The sequence below is a fragment of the Musca autumnalis genome, unplaced genomic scaffold (genome assembly GCF_047663935.1).
Source record: "Musca autumnalis isolate F117 unplaced genomic scaffold, ASM4766393v1 scaffold_5, whole genome shotgun sequence".
Lineage (NCBI taxonomy): Eukaryota > Metazoa > Arthropoda > Insecta > Diptera > Muscidae > Musca > Musca autumnalis.
Genome location: NW_027412088.1, coordinates 64529715 through 64549606, shown reverse-complemented (window position 1 = coordinate 64549606; position 19892 = coordinate 64529715). Strand labels below are relative to the sequence as shown.

The 19892-nt window shown below is 35.0% G+C and overlaps 1 long non-coding RNA gene across 2 annotated transcripts in view; it reads left to right on the top strand.

Annotated features, from left to right (window-relative positions):
* LOC141405197 (uncharacterized) overlaps nucleotides 1-15671 on the top strand; it is a 177445-nt gene extending 161774 nt beyond the window's left edge. For both annotated transcript variants that reach the window (XR_012413159.1, XR_012413160.1), the window contains 3 exons: nucleotides 13864-14522; nucleotides 15068-15235; nucleotides 15316-15671. This is a non-coding gene — a long non-coding RNA (uncharacterized lncRNA). The remainder of the gene's footprint in view (nucleotides 1-13863; nucleotides 14523-15067; nucleotides 15236-15315) is intronic.
* The last annotated feature ends 4221 nt before the right edge of the window (nucleotides 15672-19892 follow it).

Here is a 19892-nt window from a genome sequence, read left to right as displayed (position 1 = left end):
AGCCTATTAGAAAATAGAAAGGAAAGTAAGAAAAAATGTTACATTAGCAAAATCCTATTTCATGGATAATCTAGGTTATGTGCATATATTTAGGTGTAACACCTGTACTCCTGTAAAAACTAACAAATTACCCATATTCTTATTAGTGATAATACGTATTCACCATTTCATACGTTTCCTGATTTAATAATGTTATACTTGGTCTCTAATCCTAATGATAAGATTAAAAGTAAAACGCAGAAAAAAATACAAAAATAACAAACTAACCTACTTGACACCTTGTTAAGATGATATGTCAGTGATTGCTGACATTGAAAATAATGGATGCATAGAAAAACAACCATCTTCTTACTATGATTGTCGTCTGTCTACCGAAGTCAAAGGATGTAAATAAACAAACATAATTTTACCTTTTCGTATATGAGATCCTTATTTAAGCATAAATTTTACTTGTAAAGGATGTTTACAAACTAAATTGCCATAAATATGAGCTTGGTGCCACAGTACATTTGTGCTAAACATAGTCTTGTGTGTGAGTAAGACGTAAGGAAGTTAATGCAAGTGTGTGGGAAAATATGTATGTATTATATTTCGTGGAAGAAAACTGTGGAAACATATCATAAGATAAAAATATTATGACGGAAACCTTGGGCCATAATTTCTCCGCATGTGACGCTAGTTAACATAATGCTTTGTAATATGAATAAAGATTTATGTATAGAGATGGACGGTGGGTAAATACCCGTAAATTGTGTAAATTGGGTAAATACCGGGTAAATACCCATTGTGGGAATTTACTGCAATGAATCGCCAATACAACATATTACACCCTATTTCTGGGTTAAGGTTGTGAAATTGTTTCAAAATGGATAGTTTTTCAATACTTTAAACCAGTGGGTAAATACTTGGGTAAATGCCCGAGTATTTACCCAACTGTTGGGTAAAAACTCTTTAACTGCCGAACCACTTGACGTAGGCTGACGAAATTTGACACAAATCTTACTTATATCAAGAGAACATCTGGGGTCTCTGGGTCCATGTTTTGATATAGCACCCATAAAACCGTATCTCCTGATTTAAGGTATGTTTTACCTACTAGCCACATTTTACAACCATATTGGCTGAAATTTGGGACAGTAAGTTCTCAATATGTACAAAATATCCTTGCATAAATTTGTCAACATAGGTCCACGTTTTCTAATAGCCCCATATAAGGGAACCCCGATTTCGCGTATTTACCCAAATTTTGGGCAAAAACTCTTTAAATGTCGAATAACTTGACGGATGCTGCCAAAATTTTACTATTTTTTATTTCAACAGAATTTATAGTAATGAACTGCCTGAGCTAAGTTACAGACATATGATTGTAAAATGTGGCTAGTAGGTAAAAAATACCTTGACCCAGAGACCCCATTTTCAATACCAGATGTTTCGTCAGCCTACGTCAAGTGGTTCGGTAGTTAAAGAGTTTTAACCCAAGGTTTAGGTCAATACTCGGGTATTTACCCAAGTATTTACCCACTTGTTTAAAGTATAGTAAAACTACCCATTTTGAAACGATTTCACAACCTAAACCCAGAAATAGGGTGTATGATGTTGTATTGGCGATTCAATGCAGTAAATACCCAAATAAATACCCATAAATACCATCTCTAATTATGTAGCAACGAGAGGTGGTGGTATGCATACCCTACTCAACAATGTGGGAAGGGTATAATAAGTTTGTTTTTCCAAATATTCGTCCTAGACCCCCCCATGCAGTATACCAAAATTCATATCTCGACGAGAAAAAAGCGAATAATAAAACAATAAACATTGGTTGAGATTGACCAAAAACAAAATTTTTATCCGATTTTTTAGCTATAATTGTCCGATAAGCGCGAAATATTAAATATGTGTTGAGTGACAGACAGAGAAGAAGCTTGCACTTTAACACGATGATGAGATACTGTTTAGTTGCTAAAATGGACCAAAACTTTTGTGTGGAAATTTATAAATATTTTAATATATATTTTTTATCTTTATTACTGGTAGACACCTTCCGCCCACGTGAGTCATATTTCTCGACCTTTTCATAGATTCCAATTATGCTGATGTATGTACTCAAATAATAGAGTAACAGTCTAGCATATACAGGGAATATGCCAATAATTTAGCGGGCGAAATTGCCAATCCAAATTAAATTTTTTGGTCTACATTTTATTTCTTAGGGAATATATATTCCTGCAAATTACAAAAACGAAACTTGAAAATCAGCTCTTTAACTCTTCCATGACGAAAAATACATCAATGTAGCGGTTAGATAACTGAACTACTATACACCATATAAGTGGATTATTTTATTGTTTTGATTATTTTGTACAGAACTACATTTACTTTTCTTGGTGCAAAATGTCGCAATCATGATAGAAAAATTCCCAGGCTTTTAAATTGATTCAAATTACAATGCTGTACGGGGTCTTGGACTTTATGTGCTGGCTTTGAAAAAAAGAAAGTAATGTAATACATCGGGATATTGGAATTTTTTCATTGATCGATTACCGAAGGCTATTTCTAAAAGTCCTCTGTTTTTAATGATATGTAATCATAAAAGGTCCAATTGTCCACTATATAATAAGGAAATTAAAACCTTATGTTTCCAGCAATGACGGTGTGCTATATCTCTGGTATGTTATCATGTATGTATATAAACATACGTATGTATGACGGGAAGGATGAAATATGTCGCAAATCATTTGAAAAAAATTCCGGGAAAAACTGTTGCCCAGGGGTAGTGGAGTAGGGTATCACATGGTCGGCCTTCTACGACTATAACCCTCTTTTACTTGTTTTTCTCTCAATATATTGATGTAGTTTGAAATTGGTTTTCATTTCCGTGCCCTCACCTAAACCAGGAAGAATAAGTAAAAAATCGTTAAGTTCTTATACCCTCCACCAAAAACTTTGTATTCTGAACTTTTATGGTATAATACGTTTTCTTTCTCTTACGAAAGTAGCAATGCCAGCAAACATAGGTGGATAAGTTTTCTAATCACTGGGAACCACAAATACCAAGTTTATCTAATTCGATGAGAATGTAGCTACAAACGTCAATACCAAAACAAGAACCCACGTTCAAAAAAAATCCGTTCACTAGGTACTCTGAAAGCACAATTATACTTAAACTATACCAAAACGTGAGTAGATATAGTCCATCTTTGAAATTTACCTGCCAAACAAAAGACGCATCTTTCTAAAATATCAGCGTCCTATCTCAATTTTGATTGATTGATAGAGTGATTACCACAGATGGATGTACGGAAATGCATTCGCTATCTTCTAAGCAGCCTAGAGCACGAAGAAAAACATTTCTAAAGCTTTTTTTCACACTTAAGAAGAAAAAATAATGATATAAAACCTATGAAAAAAGAAGTTGTATCTATAAAATCAAAAAAAAGAATTGACCAAAAAACACCAACGATATTTTTGCCTTCCATGGAATCCCTCAAAACTGAATTTATACATCAGAATACCCATTTATGGTATACACTTTACGATTTATGGTGGATAAGACTGTGTCAAACGGAGCAGAACCATGGCCTAGGTTTATTCTCTATCTGAGCACGGACCAGAAGAATCCGTTCAAACTGCATCTGATAGTTGACAAATGTCGTATGGAACAATTAGGGATGTCAGTTTACAAAAATCTTTCAAGACAATAATGTATATTTTGTGTAATAGTGGAGACATTCATAAAATTGAAAAAAATATGTAAAAATTTCAGCAGTTTTTGGCAACGCAATTCACACGGTGTGGCGTATGATTCTTATAATAAAATACTTATACGCACAACTGACCTACTCTTATTCCATAAAGGTTGCAAAATGCTTAACTTGGTAGCATCAGTACCATACATATTCTTACAGAAATTACATATAAATATATTTATTTAATTTATTTTGCATCTGCGAAAACATAACTGGGACTTATTTTATTTATGTTTTACGCTCTTTTTCATTCAAAATATAGACAAAACAAGCCTACTTGGGCGTTAAGTAGCAGAAACTTTGTAGCGTTTCGTTTCATACCTTAAAAGTTAAATGAATTCTTAAAAAAAATACAATAAAAAACGACATTCCGCACTGCTCAGATTTCTGTTTGCGCCATTTCGAATGTGAAATACATTTCGTTTTGTGTTGATGCTAGTGCTGATCGAGTTTCCTGCCAATGTGAATTGTTTAATGGGTATTACATTCTTGTTTTTTGGTTTTTGCATGAAAGTCAAAACGCGTTGTTGCCTCTTCATTCCATTAGGACACTCCAGAGCAACTCTATTGACATGAATTTTAAATATAATTTGGGTCACTTCTTGTACATATTTACAATTCTCCAAACCGAAAAATACCATTATTCCAATAAACATGGAGGATGAACATAGATTTGATACAATAATACCGTGATGAAAACTTTTTTGTGTGGCCAAACACAACACAACGGGCAATAGAATTCCCACACACATGTTTCATTTCCTCAAAATGGTTCGATGATTGAGGCAAATAAATGGCATCATTTGGCACTATTTGATGCCATGAAGTGTCGCAAAATGGCATAACAAATATTTATTGTGTATGTTGTATCTAATTTCAATTCTTTCTATAGGCAAACGAAACTATTTTGGGCGTTGAAAATACTTGATGTGACTATAGAAGAGGGGGTGACGTAGGGGATGGAAGATACCAAGGAACCGTCCTGACCGGTTTTAACATGGCAAAGCCCAGGATTTATCTTGGTCCCTCTTTCATCTCAAGTGGACACTGACCTCCCCGTGGTGTCACCTGGGGAACTGCCTTTAACACCCGTTAAAGGTAGTGAGCTAACATGTGCCGCGCGTTCGCCCGTAAGAACGTTAAAAACTTGGGTTTGGGCGTCGGGTTAGTAACCCTCCCCTAGAAAAAACATCCTACTATGAAAAAACGAAAGAAAAGAAAAACAAACCCCTCTAAAGTTGACGAACCCCGCAAACGTTTTAAGGACCATGATCTGCGAATCTGCACCTGGAATGTTCGCACTCTTTATAGAGAAGGTGCAGTCTTCGCATTGGCAGACGTACTTGAAAAGTACAAGGCCGATATTACTGCCATACAGGAAATACGATGGATTAGGGAAGGCGTCACAACAACACCTAAAGGTGACGCACTGTATTATAGCTGCCATGACGTAAAGCATGAGTTTGGTTGCGGATTTGTAGTTAGTCGGAGACTAAAACATCTGGTATCCAGCTTCACCCCAGTAAATGAAAGACTTGCTGCAATTCGAATAAAAGATAAATTCTTCAACATCAGCTTTATTTGTGCTCATGCTCCCACTGAAGACAAGGACGAACAGACCAAAGATATATTTTACGAGCGCTTAGAAGAAACATATGACCGTTGCCCTGCCCATGAAATTAAAATCATTCTAGGCGATTTTAATGCCAAAATTGGAAAGGAGAATATCTTTGGCCCAACAGTCGGGAAATTCAGTCTCCACAGTGAATGGTATGAGGCTGATGACTTTGCAGCTGCAAAAAACATGGTAGTTAGCAGTACCAGATTTAATCATCTCGATATTCATAAGGGCACCTGGCTGTCTCCAGATCAGAAAACAAGAAACCAAATTGATCATGTTGTGATAGATGGAAGACATTCATCGAGCGTGTTGGATGTACGATCGTTCCGAGGCGCAAACATTGATTCGGACCACTACCTTGTTGCAGCAAAGGTACGTACCCGTCTAAACGTTGCAAATAAAGCACGAACAGACTCAACGCGGAAGTTGGACATCGATAGGCTGCAAACACAACAGATAGCCACAGCATATTCCACTCAACTAGCCCAATAGCCCAACACAATGACAACATATTGCCCACTCCATGCAAACAGCCGCAAAATCCATACTTGGATTCCAGAGACCTCCACAAAGGAATTCATGGTATGACCAGGAGTGTCGTGCTGCTACCGAAGAGAAAAATGCGGCATATAGAGCTACTTTACAATCAGTAGCAACGCGTAGCGCACGAGAGAGATATCGGGAGAAAAGGAGAGAAGAGAAACGTCTTTTCCGCAAGAAAAAGAGAGAAATGGAAAAGCGGGAGTGTGAAAAAATCGAGATGTACAGGAGCCAGAACGAAGTCCGAAAATTCTACCAAAGAGTGAAACATCAAACAGATGGCTTTGGTAGAGGCACATCCTCCTGTAGAGACCAGCAAGGTAATCTGGTAACAGATACAGATAGCGTGCTCAGGATATGGAAGGAACATTTCTCCAATCTGCTGGTATCCAATAGTAGCGAAGACGATGATACCACAGATCCAAGATGAGGCCAAGATGAGGTAAAAACAACAATCAACCGGCTGAAGAATAATAAAGCAGCAGGAGCCGATGGCTTACCAGCCGAGCTGTTTAAAACCGGAGGCGACGCTCTGATAAGGTGTATGCATCAGCTAGTTGGCACCATCTGGCAGGAAGAACGCGTACCCGACGATTGGAACCTGAGCATCCTATGTCCCGTCCACAAGAAAGGAGATAAGACTGTATGCTCCAACTATAGGGGCATAAGTCTCCCTCCTATTGCCTATAAGATAGTGTCAGGGATATTGTGCGAACAACTAAAGCCAATGGTCAACGAAATAATTGGACCATACCAATGTGGCTTTAGACCTGGCAAGTCCACCATTGACCAGATATTTACCCTGCGGCAAATCCTAGAGAAGACCCAAGAGATGCAGATCGACACATTTCACCTTTTTGTCGATTATAAAGCAGCATTCGACAGTCCCCTCCGATCAAAGGTATTCCATGCAATGTCTGAATTTGGTATCCCCGCAAAGCTCATCCGGCTTTGTAAGATGACTTTAACTGATACTAGGTCCTCAGTTAAAATTGGAAATAACCTCTCTGAAGAATTTTGTACCAAAAGAGGTTTCAGACAAGGAGACAGCCTTTAGTGTGACCTATTCAACATTTTGCTGGAAAAGGTAATACGAGATGCAAATGTCAAACGAAATGGCACAATTTACACCAATAGCCACATGTTACTTGCCTATGCTGATGACATAGACATCATGGGGCGATCAGTAAAGGAAGTAACTGATACCTTTAGGAAGGTGGAAGCAGAATCTGCGAAAGTGGGTCTGCCCGTAAACGGCGAAAAGACCAAATTGATGGTGTCGACGCGCAAAGCGTCCATAGAGCTCGGACCAACTGTGGAAGTTGGTACCTACAATTTTGATGTAGTTAAAGACTTCGTCTACCTCGGCACTGCCATAAACACAACAAACAACATCAGTTGTGAAATAAGAAGAATAATTGTATTGGCCAACAAAGCCACATCTCGTCAAACAAAAATAACACTATACAAAACGCTAATACTACCGGTGCTAATGTATGGCTCCGAAGTATGGGTACTTGCGCAAGCAGATAAGGCAATGCTTGGTTTGTTTGAGAGGAAAATTCTTCGAAAGATCTACGGGCCGATTTGCGTTGACGGTGAATATCGACGTCGTATGAACCACGAGCTATATAAGCTATACAAAGACATGAATATAGTTAAACGTATCGAGATGCAACGATTGCGTTGGCTAGGCCATATCATGAGAATGAGCGATGATGAACCCGCTAAAAAGGCGTATGAATACATGCCACAAGGCGGTGCACGCAGAATCGGCAGGCCTAAGCTTCGATGGAGCATACAAGTGGATGAAGAAATGGAAAGGCGCGGTATTCCAAAAAGTCAAGCGAAAAACAGAGAGGAATGGAGATCTTTTCTTAGTTCGGTCTATGGAACAAATGTTCTGTAATGGGCCAACTAAATAAGTAAGTAAGACTATAGAAGAGGTTGTCATTAAAACAACAAATAAATAAGGTTATGATAGTGCAAACTTTGTGGAATAAATATATTTTTCTCTATAAATAAATTTCTAGAGAATAAATGCTACGATGTTTATTTAAAAAGGTTTTCGAAAAATGATTTAAGATATTGTTTGTCGGGAAAGATCATTTTTATTTTCTTGAAAAAAAAAACAACTGTTTACCTCTCCTTTAATGCAAATTATATGAAGGTAGTGGTTAAAGTACGAAACTACTGTCTAACATATGTATAAGTGGGTTGCTTTATCGTTTTGCTTTGTTTGTAGAAGTGAATTTACCTGCCATGCTACAAAATGTCGGAATCAGAAGAAATTCCAGGTTTTTTATGGGATTCCGTAGTAAACATATTGAAACTAAGTGAACCAAAAAATGGGTCAAAATATTTTACGCTGTGGGCGTGGCGTGCTCCCAAAAGACTACACTTTTTTTCCTATTTTGGAAGATATATAATATTTGCACATTTCTAGAGAAAGAAATAGCTAAATGAACATTTTTATGCACAATGTGGAAAGGCTATTATAAGTTTGTTTTTTTTTCGAAATTGTGGTGTACCATAATTCATATCTCGACGAGATAAAGTGATTTTTAGATGTGTGTCCGTCCGCCCGCCCATTAAAAATTGTAATGAAACTCCAGGCCGCAATTATGGATCACCAGAATAGAAACGATTGATTTTTGGTGGTGATCGTGAAATATTTAGGTGGTGAAATGGACCAAAAACCAATTTTTATCCGATTTTGTAGCGGCTCTGTAGGTCACAATGATGGCCTGATCGACGCGATGTTTTAAGTAAGGTTTGAGTTTACGACAAAGATGAAACCTGTAATTTACCATGATGATCAGATAATATTTAGCAGGTGAAATCGACCAACAGTTTTGTGTGAAAATTTGTAAAATTTTTAAATAATGGCGGTATTTTATTCCCTGAATTTATATTTAGAAGATTAAATCTTCACCTTTCCATTTATGCCAATTATCCTGCTGTACGTGGCCAGACAACATAGTTACAGCGTAGTATATTCAGGTATCCCACAGTTTAAATTGTGTGTAGTGTAACCATAATCACGATACAGCTCGCAGTAATATTTTAATACTGACACATTTTTGCACGAAGTAAAAGGAAAATGACAATAATTTTGAAAAATTTTCGGATAGTTTTTACGGCTGAAATTGACTATTGTGGGAAAAATAAATTCTGGTGCCATATTCCAACAGATTACGAACACGCAACTTGAAAAACCAACTCTTGGTCTCTACTTAGATACAAATTATATCAATAATAAATGATGCAAAATATTAATTACTATTTACATTAAAAACATAACGTGTCGCAATCGTAAAAAATAAATTCCGTGGAAAACAGTGCCCAGAGGATGTGGTGTAGGATACCGTTGTAACAAACTTCAAATATGTCCATTGGGCCCCAGAAATGGTGTCGATATGCACTTCTGACTAGGTCTCTGGTGTAGGGTACCACATGGTCGGGCCCGTCCGACTATAGGCCTCTCTTTCTTGTTTTTCAATAACTTTTTCAGCGAACAACTTTTTATACCCAAACATCAATCATCGGCTCGAAATATAAGAGTCACCAAAGAAAAAATATCAATGATAAGTTTTTCCTAGGTAACCTCATATAATCCCAACGAAAGTGTTTGCAAAACAAGACAAACCCTCTCCACTGTTATGTGTCGTTGAATCGAAACTACAGTCTTTCTTGCCTTACCCCTTGGCGGACAATGCCAATTTTTCTCCACTAATAAATTTGTTGTTTTATAAAAGTAAAACTAAAAAACAACAATGCGATTAAGCTAGACTATTAAAAAACACAAAATGGCAACAGCTGTCCCAATAAAACCGCCACCAATGTTCTAATTGAGAAACACTGACACGGTTGTATGTTTGGTTTTTGCTGTAATAAGCAGAACAATATAAATTTCGTTGTAATTTCAAATAATTTTGAACCGATTTACCAATGTTACCAATTTTTCTAAATAACCAAATTAAATAAATTCATTAACTTTTAACGGAATCGGTAATAACTAAAACTAAAAAAGTTTTTATGGTTAAGTTCTTAATATAGCCCTCAATTGCATAGTTATTACTTTAATTGAAGTTCCTATGTCTTCAGTTCTACAAGTAATTGCTATATAAGTAGTTGAATAAGCCAAAGAACTTAAATAGCACAATTACGAACTTGTTCCTAGATACAATGCTGTTGTTGCTGGTGTAAATCCAGATAACTTTCTACTAAAAATAAGTTTAGTTACTTTATGCACATTTTAGTTGTTGTTGTTTCGGTCACTATTATTGTTATTGTTGTGTATTTTTCATGTTAATTCTGTTTCGTTATTTTTTGGTTTGCCTTAAAACTAAATATACCAAAAAATTGAGTTGTTTATCTGCAATGCAGATGTTTATTTTGCTAAACAAAACAGGGAGTTGTATTAAATTTTGTACGTGCTTCTGTTGTGTGTTGCTATTATTATTGTTGTTGTTTTCTCCGTTTTATTTGTACTAAACTAGAGTTTTAATTAAATATTTATGTTTTATAAGACTCTGAAATTTAATTCAGTATAAAATTGTAATTTCGCTCCTTTGTACTTTAGCACAAACTGTGAAATTTAAAATGTACAAGGGTTCTACGCCATGCAAGTCATGCAATCGCAATGACCCTGTGGCGTATGAATATTACTGAGGGGTAAAATTAAAAGGACCCAGCAACATAAATTGGAAGTAGTGCAATGTAGACTAGTTCTTTCACGGCATGTTTTTATGCCGTTCAAACGGAGTCGTGAAAAAGGCACTCCATTCCTCATATTTTAACCGCATTTGGATGCAATCCAAAGAATCACATCCATTTGTCACATTTTAACAACATCCGGAGGCAGTTCAACGGAGTCGTGAAAAAGGCACTCCAATTCCTCACAATTTAACAGCATCCGGATGCAGTGCAAACGGAGTCGTGAAAAAGGCACTTCGTTCTCTACATTTTATTAGCAGTTGTTAGAGATCCGTACATGTTCATAAATAAGTTTGTACATCTCTACAGGCACCGGAATACATTTCCAAAAAGAGATAATCGTGTTAACATTTCCAAACATTTGTTAATAAAAACTAAATAATATTTAATTTGTGAACATTTTTCTGGTAACTCACGAGGAGAAAATTTCCCAATGGAGTGATGTTGGAGTACATGTCGAAATCTTAACTGGTGATGGGAAGACAATATCAAACCCATTTAGCAGGTGAAGCAAAAGCACTTAAGCTTGGATTAAATGAAGAGCGGAGGAAACACACATGTTTGCGATTGAATTCAATGGAGAATTTTCATAATTTGTGTTAATTTAATAAAGTTATTAATATTTTTGTTTTACACAATTAATAAATGCATTTTATTTTGTTATTCAAAACAAAAGGGTCAGTTAAAATGCAATGCCAAAGGGTCAGTTAAAATGCAGTGCCAAAGGTTCAGTTAAAATGCAATGCCAAAGGGTCAGTTAAAATGCGGTGCAATGGAGTGCCTCTTTCCGGGGTCGCTCCCTTGTAAAAATCATGAGTGAAAATGCATAATTTGATGCACTTCCCAATCAATTGTACATATCATTTAACTGCCTCTTTGGAGGCAAACTTTTCGCTGGGTATATTAATCCAAACCGATATATAGGATATGGACATGATTTTTTTTAGCCGGAAGTATAAGCTATGTTTTTCTATCCTTTTAATCTTTTAATACCTACATCTGTTTTTCTACTCTGTGAATAAATACCCAGCAAAATAAATTGGAAGTGGTGCAATGTGGACTAGTTCTGTCACGGCATGGTTTGATGCAGTTCAAACGGAGTCGGGAAAAAGGCACTCCAGTCCTCACATTTTAACTGCATTTGTATGCAATCCAAAGAATCACATCCACTTTTCACTTTTTAACAATATCCGGATGAAGTTCAGCGGAGTCGTGAAAAAGGCCCTCCAATTCCTCACAATTTAACAGCATCCGGATGCAGTCCAAACGGAGTCGTTCGCTACATTTTATTAGTAGTTGTTAGAGATCCCTACATGTACATAAATCAGTTTGTACATCTCTACAGGCAGCGGTATACATTTTACAAAAAGAGATAAGCGTGTTAACATTTCCAAACATTTGTTAATACAAGCTAAATAATATTTAATTTGTGAACATTTTTCCGGTAACTCACGGGAAGAAAATTTCCGAATGGAGTGCTGTTGGAGTACATGTCGAAAACATAACTGGTGATGGGAAGACAACCCATTTAGCAGATGAAACAAAAACAGTTCAGCTTGGATTAAATGTAGAGCGGAGGAAACACGCATGTTTGCGATTGAATTCAATGGAGAATGTTCATAATTTGTGTTAATGTAATAAAGTTCTTAATATTTTTGTTTTACACAAATAATAAATGCATTTTTTTTTTTTTGTTCTGGGATATTTTGTAATGGCTTGCACAATTTCCGCAGAATGCCTGTATCAAAACACGTGCTTTGGACTGCCTCCTATTCTACGCCAAAGGGTTAGTTAAAATGCAATGCCAAAGGTTCAGTTAAAATGCTATGCCAAAGGGTCAGTTAAAATGCAGTGCCAAAGGGTCAGTTAAAATGCAGTGCAATGGAGTGTCTCTTTCCATAGTCACGCTCTTGTAAAAGTCATGAGTGAAAATGCGTAATTTGATGCACTTCCAGATCACTTGTACATATCATTTAACTGCCTCTTTGGAGGCAAACTTTTTGCTGGGTATTTTTAGCTCATCACTACTTCCTCTTGTTTGTTTATGCATATTGTGCGTTGTGCGTATGCTGTATAATTAATTCCCCAGCGAAAAGTTTGCCTCCAAAGAGGCAGTTAAATGATATGTACAAGTGATTTGGAAGTGCATCAAATTATGCATTTTCACTCATGATTTTTACAAGGGAGTGACCCCGGGAAGAAGCACTCCATTGCACCGCATTTTAACTGACCCTTTGGCATTGCATTTTAACAGAACTTTTGGCACTGCATTTCAACTGACCCTTTGGCATTGCATTTAACTGACCCTTTGGGGTAGAATAGGGGGCAGTCCAGAGCACGTGTTTTGAATAACAAAATAAAATGCATTTATTATTTGTGTAAAACAAAAATATTAATAACTTTATTAAATTAACACAAATTATGAAAATTCTCTATTGAATTCAATCGCAAATATGTGTGTTTCCTCCGCTCTTCATTTAATCTAAGCTTAAGTGCTTTTGCTTCATCTGCTAATTGGGTTTGATATTGTCTTCCCATCACCAGTTAAGATTTCGACATGTACTCCAACAGCACTCCATTGGGAAATTTTCTTCTCGTGAGTTACCGGAAAAATGTTCACAAATTAAATATTATTTACTTTGTATTAACAAATGTTTGGAAATGTTAACACGATTATCTCTTTTTGGAAATGTATTCCGCCGCCTGTAGAGATGTACAAACTGATTTATGTACATGTAGGGATCTCTAACAACTGCTAATAAAATGTAGTGAACGGAGTGCCTTTTTCATTGGAGTGCCTTTTTCACGACTCCGTTGAACTGCCTCCGGATGTTGTTAAAATGTGACAAATGGATGTGATTCTTTGGATTGCATCCAAATGCGGTTAAAATGTGAGGAATGAAGACAATAAAATTAATTTCTCCTAATACCGATATTTTACATGAAAAAAATAACAACGATTTCCTGCCAACAATTTCAAATGAATTTATAGCAAACAACAGAAGAATTCATACAACATCTTATTTGCCTAAACCCTAGCCAATTGACATCACAATAACAATGTCTAAATTGATAATTCATTAATTTTATTGGATTTCCAAAAATTCAAATTTCCCCTTTTTTGCATAAGAATAAAAATTGTAAACTAACTTCTTTGTTTTCAACATTTTGCCATAGTTGTTACGCTACATGTGTTAAATTGGTTAACAATAAGTTTAACATTTCTCTTTATTACAGATTACCTGACAAAATTACGCGAAGAAAGCAAACGGAAAAATGCTGAGCAGCTTGGAAATATCGCCGAAAGATGCAGTGGGTGGTTTTTGTCTCTTTGTTTCCAATAATTGTGGCGTTAGACAATCAAGAGATGGCAACAATTCGAATACCCAACAGGTCGTTTGGAACAAGAATTATCATGTGGTAAAAAAGAAAAAGAAGCTAAAACAAATAATGCCAAAGAGATCGAAAAAGACAACATTGAGAATGGTTGAAATTTAGACTGAGTGATGATGATCGTTGACACAACTAATGATTGCACGATTAATTCAGCTACAAAAATTGCAGAGAGAAGTGGGCTGTCAAGAATATATGTCCGATCCAGAAAGTCTTCTGGCATTTACACAGCTTAACCCACTTTCAGCGACATCAGCTTTTATAAACAACGAAATAAATAAAAAGCGGTGCAGGAGGTTGGGGAGAATAAAAAGGTGCTGGAGGTGGTTCAACTATAGCAACATTTAAAAAGTGATCGTGATTATCATTCCTACGACTCTGCTTTATACAATACCAGCGAACGTGGTAGTACCGATGATGAAAATAATTTCAATGATGACGTTTAGGATATTGGACCATGTTTTACTGTTGATTCGAATAGTATAATCAAAATATGTAGCAATGTAAGTTAAATAATTTTTCCTGTAGGATATTTATATTGAATTTTTTAAATATTTTCTTATGTATATTAAGTATAGCTATATTAATTTGTTCAAAACGGAATTAGTCCCACATTTTTTGACAAATTTCTTGGGGGTTTTTATTTATTATTTAAAGGGGATAATTTCCAAAAATAGATCATACCTAACCTCGAATTTTAAAGAAATCTTTTCTAAAAAACTTTATGCTTTTTGTGCTTTAAAGAATGTTTTCTAAATATCTTTAAGCGTGAATATTTTACAGTTAAATTTGAAGAATTTTTGAGAATATTTTCTGAAGAGAACTTTTTTAAAATATATAGTGGACATTTTTTTGAGCTATAGTGGACACCGAGAGAAAGAAAGACTAGATGAGAAAATAGATTCCATTCAAGGGACATTTAGTTGAATCATGCATATAATATTATGCTGTTGAGAGAAACAATTTTTATTGTTTAAATTACTATTCTTTAAAGTCACCACTATTTCATTGAGTTTTTTAATTCACCACTTCCCTTTCCTCTTTTAAGGTGACTATTTACATGACAAATATGAAGAATCAATGAAATCGATTTTAAGTAAACGTTGACGTTTACAAGTCAAGGATCCACAATTTAAAGTACACACCACACATGATTTGGAGTTTTTTGATGATGGTCCAGATTGTTGTTGGAGTAACAAACAACTACAATGGCTTGGTAAGTGTATTTTTTAAAAATCCTTTCTATATGCGAAAAAACGTATTATTTGTAGCGTTTTTTCTTCTTCTTTTTCAAAGGAATTCATGACCGAATTGTAAAAACTCATCGTATGGTTTAGATGGCAGTGGTATTCTGTGCTGCAGTCGGGATTATAATGTCGAAAATATTGTGGTGCGAGAGTGATGTCACGGCAAGTTCCTACGGTGTTGTCAAGTCAAATGTGCATTTTGTGAAAAAGGGATTGAGAAAATTGGATTTTTAATTTATTTGCGTTATTTCTAATTAGAATGTAACGATTTCACACAAAAATTATTAACTTCAATGTCATTTTATTGAAGCATAAATTTAGAAATTGGAATCTAAAAGTATAAATTCTGAAGAACTAAAAATGTTACAAAAGATAATAATAATAAAACTGGTTTTCATGAAAAAAGTGTTTTATTTGTCTCCTGAAAAAAAATTGAATACAAATTTAGCCATAATGGAATCAATCTATAATATTGGCTTCAAAGGGAAGTTTTATATGCTAAAATGTGTAAGTAGTCAATTACAAATAATAATCTACATTACAGGCAATGAAAGCAATGACAATTTGCAGAATGATGTACAGCCATCGTGTTGTGATCTGCCATAGTCTTCGTAATCTTCAATCGGTTTCAAAGCTTTCCTACATGAAGGCAGTGATCGGCATCGATGTATGGTCTTTGGTTTGATCGTACAACCTTCTTAATTTTCCACAATTTTACCAAATATATTCACCCTAACTTATATGACAATGAATTCGCATTTACAAAAGTATACACTCTTTACAAACGTTCGTTCTGGGCATTGCACAGTGGATCCACCCATTGGCCAAAAATAAAAAAATGAATGTCAAAATTTTGGTACAACATCTGGCAACTCTGACAGCTATGACATGGACCTTTTTAAATATATATTAGTTTTTGTTTCATTCGAACGCGATCTTTTTAAGAATAGCTTTAACATTTGACTAATATTTTTTGTTGTGAGTACAACCTATATTTTAAGTTGTGGTGGACGTTTCCCCAAACGAAATACAATTCTCATCAAAGAGGCAAATAAATGAAAACATGACTTATTTCACACCAGCTCTATCACCACTAGCAGTATCCCATGTTCGTATGTTATCATTTACTTACTACCAATGATTTCATTGGATCAAATTTTGTTTTGTTTTATTATCGGTTCAAATAGACCCATGGGTACATTTTTACATGGGCTCAATGTCAATTCACATAGGTAAATATGCGACCACAATTCGTATTTATTTTATATTTTATAATAATGCTATCTTGAATCACAAACCCCTGTCGAATATTTTCCCATTCCCACTGGAGCAAATATAGGAAACTCTAAATAATTCATTTCAGCATTATAGATAGGTTTGGACACCATCTTTTATTATTGTTTCTTTCCTTCCATAATACATTCGATTGTCATAATTATAAGCTAGTTATGTTATTAAGGTAATCCAAAACCCACTGCTCCATATTGATGAGGTGCCACTGTTTCGTGCAATATTCCTCCACAGTTTTTGGCAGACTGAATTCGAATGAGTATTCATAAACATTTATATAGTTTTCACTGCAAACAAGATAAATCAATTAATGTGGTTTCATTTATATTTTTTCTCTTTGCACTCACTTATTTTTTCTGAGAAAACTTCCATACAAAAATTTGTTTCTTTATTGAGGAATGATTGTTTTTATTACGTTCGCTTATCACTCCGTTTCTAAACTTTGTTTTTGTTAATCTCCCATCCATTGACATTCCATTAATAACATGATGAGAGCGTATTATTCAAATTCACCATAGTAGATAATGGGTGGTTGATGGCTCGGCTTAAATGGAACACAGTGCACGTCATTCATGTAAATGCATTTATTTTATTAAATAGGCATCAAATAAAATTTTGGATGCGATTTTCAGATTCTACACCATTTATTTGGTAAATATTATTTAGTTTCAACAACAAATAAAATTTTGTTGATAATGATCGATAAAAGCTAACTATGGGTTGGCAACTTAAAGACATGAGTGTCGATATTTGAAGTTTATTGCATGTTCCATTTTAATCATTTTTTTCGCTGCTGCCAACATAATTTTTCTGCCCCATTAGCAAATTAAGCAAATTAAGTCTTTCTTTCTAATAAAAATCGTCAAAGAGATCAGAACGCCCAAATCCGAAAAAATTGAATAAAAAATTTAATCATTATCAACCATCCAATATCACATCCGTTGGTTGAATTACCATATAAAGGATACTCTGAAATATTTTCTACATACACCACATTTGCCAAGGAAAATAATTTTGCCGACATTTTCTAAAACATACATTTGGTGACTTCAAAAAAAACCCGAGTGTTGTGTAACATCATCCTGCATCGAAATAGGAATCTCGCCCACTACCTACACGGTAGTTGTGTAACCACCGATTTTCCTGGACAAAAAATCTGAAGCACATATTGGCAAAAATTCCAGCACAAAGTTTTGAGGCAAAAGCTCAGCCACGTATAGAATCGGCTACGCACAGGGTAGTCGTTCGGGGCTCCAGAATTTTCCCATCCCTATTCAAAGTCCGGCAGTAGGGATTTCCGACTCTAAATCACCGAGAAAAAGATCTATAAACTTCTTCCGTATACGGCTGCTTGTTAAGAGGCTTACCAAATATATGAAAAATTAAGACATAACCTATACTGAAGATTACATAAATTTACTTATCTTCACCATCTAATGTATCTATGGTCGAAGAAAAGTTAATCCGCAGTACTCTAAATATACCTAAACTGGATTCATGACACCTTTGGTAGAATTCAAAGATCTGTATGCAGAACAAATATCTATTTCCATGAAGAATTGATGCTTAATATTCAACCCAAAAGTAGTTCTAGAGCAGATTGTAAGCATTTCGCCAGAGGCATTGCATTCCTGGATAACATTACACTCACTTTCGAGTGTCACAACACCCAAATTAGGATAAAAATATCGATACAACGACGATATAATAAGTATAATTGACATATTATAATGAACATACATAAGTGAACATGCTATGCAAACATAACCTCTGATTTTGATTTATCATTTACATATGATTGAATTTTAATTATTTGAGATCCATTAGAACATACAATTTTATTAACCGCTTTGAATATACAACCCAGCTATATATTTGCATACCATGTTTCGCTAAGTGTAATGAAAACAAAAATATCGCAAATTAATAACTTTTATTGAAAAATTTATACAGATAATATTATAGCATGGTAGAATCATCATCACACTTTAAAGAGAATTATTTTCGAAACTTTTTATAATCACCTAAACAACAGCTCCAGCATCCAGTATTTGTTCGAAGGCCTTCATCAGTACGGATTGCATGGTAAGTGCGTACATACATACACCATTATTATTATTTTTTTGTACAGATTGAAGAGAACGTCCTACCTTAAGAGAGTTTACCTTCTTTCTTTTTGTTTTTGATATATGATAAGTTCTCAAAATCTCTATTGGAAATGAGAGTTCACCACTTCCTATTGATCTCTTAAATCCAATTACATACTTTGCATTTATATTAGTTCTCTGAATGTGATGGTTTCTATCTCAGAATTTTAATATCTTGTAATTATTTTATTAACCCATTAAGGGATGATGAAAGTCTCTGTTACCACGAATTTGAGTTGTTAGTTATAATGATATAAAGTCTAATATATATTATAGAAATATTAATTTATAATATATTATTGTTCATTATCCGCTTAAATCATGTCCTGAATAAAAACTTATTTACATTCAATATGAATAGTTAAATTCAACATAAGACGTTTCCTTATAGTAGGGATGACTAGCTAAATTGGGAGTGATAGAATTTGGGGTCCATATAAAATATGCCATTATGGGCGTAGGCAGGCGAGGGTAAAGAGGCGTTTCTCTAAACATCTGAGAAACTCAATTAGGAAACATCGATTAAAACAACCTCCACATCCACTTCTTATTTTTCAATGGGGTCGCAGTTTATTATTAGTATAACTTTAATTCATTTTGGTCCACCTTGTAGATTTTTTTTTAGTAGTTTTTAGGGAGTCTATAATAATGACTGTATGGAAATATTGCATTGGTTGGAGGCGGACTAGAACCCCCCATCCCGACTGCAGCTACACATCAATGGCTCCCGCGGTCCTTCCTTTAACCATTGTCTTCGATGCTCTATTTTTATACAACAAATGCATCTTATCGAAATAACTTTCGTGTCCATTACAAAGTGCAAGTAAATATATTCAAAATATCGCGAAAATAATAATATCAAAATATTATAGTGTGTTTTGAAGGAGGAGGTAATAGCTTAGTTTTCTTTAAAAAATAGTGTTTTAGCGTGTTGTAGAATTCTAGTTAGCTGCATATTTTCTTAGTGTATTTTGTAATGCAATTCGATCATATACTTAAATTTGACCTAAGATTTTAGTCATGATGCCCACCAGTGCCCACCTCGGGAATAATTTTCCAAAGTAGGTCATAGGTTTAAGATTATTCAGCATTAAAATCAGCTGCCATCTAGTGCCAGACTATAAATGGTGTGTCGCAGAAAAAGGCTGCCCTAGAATATTGTCTCTATGGATATATTAGGGTATAACTC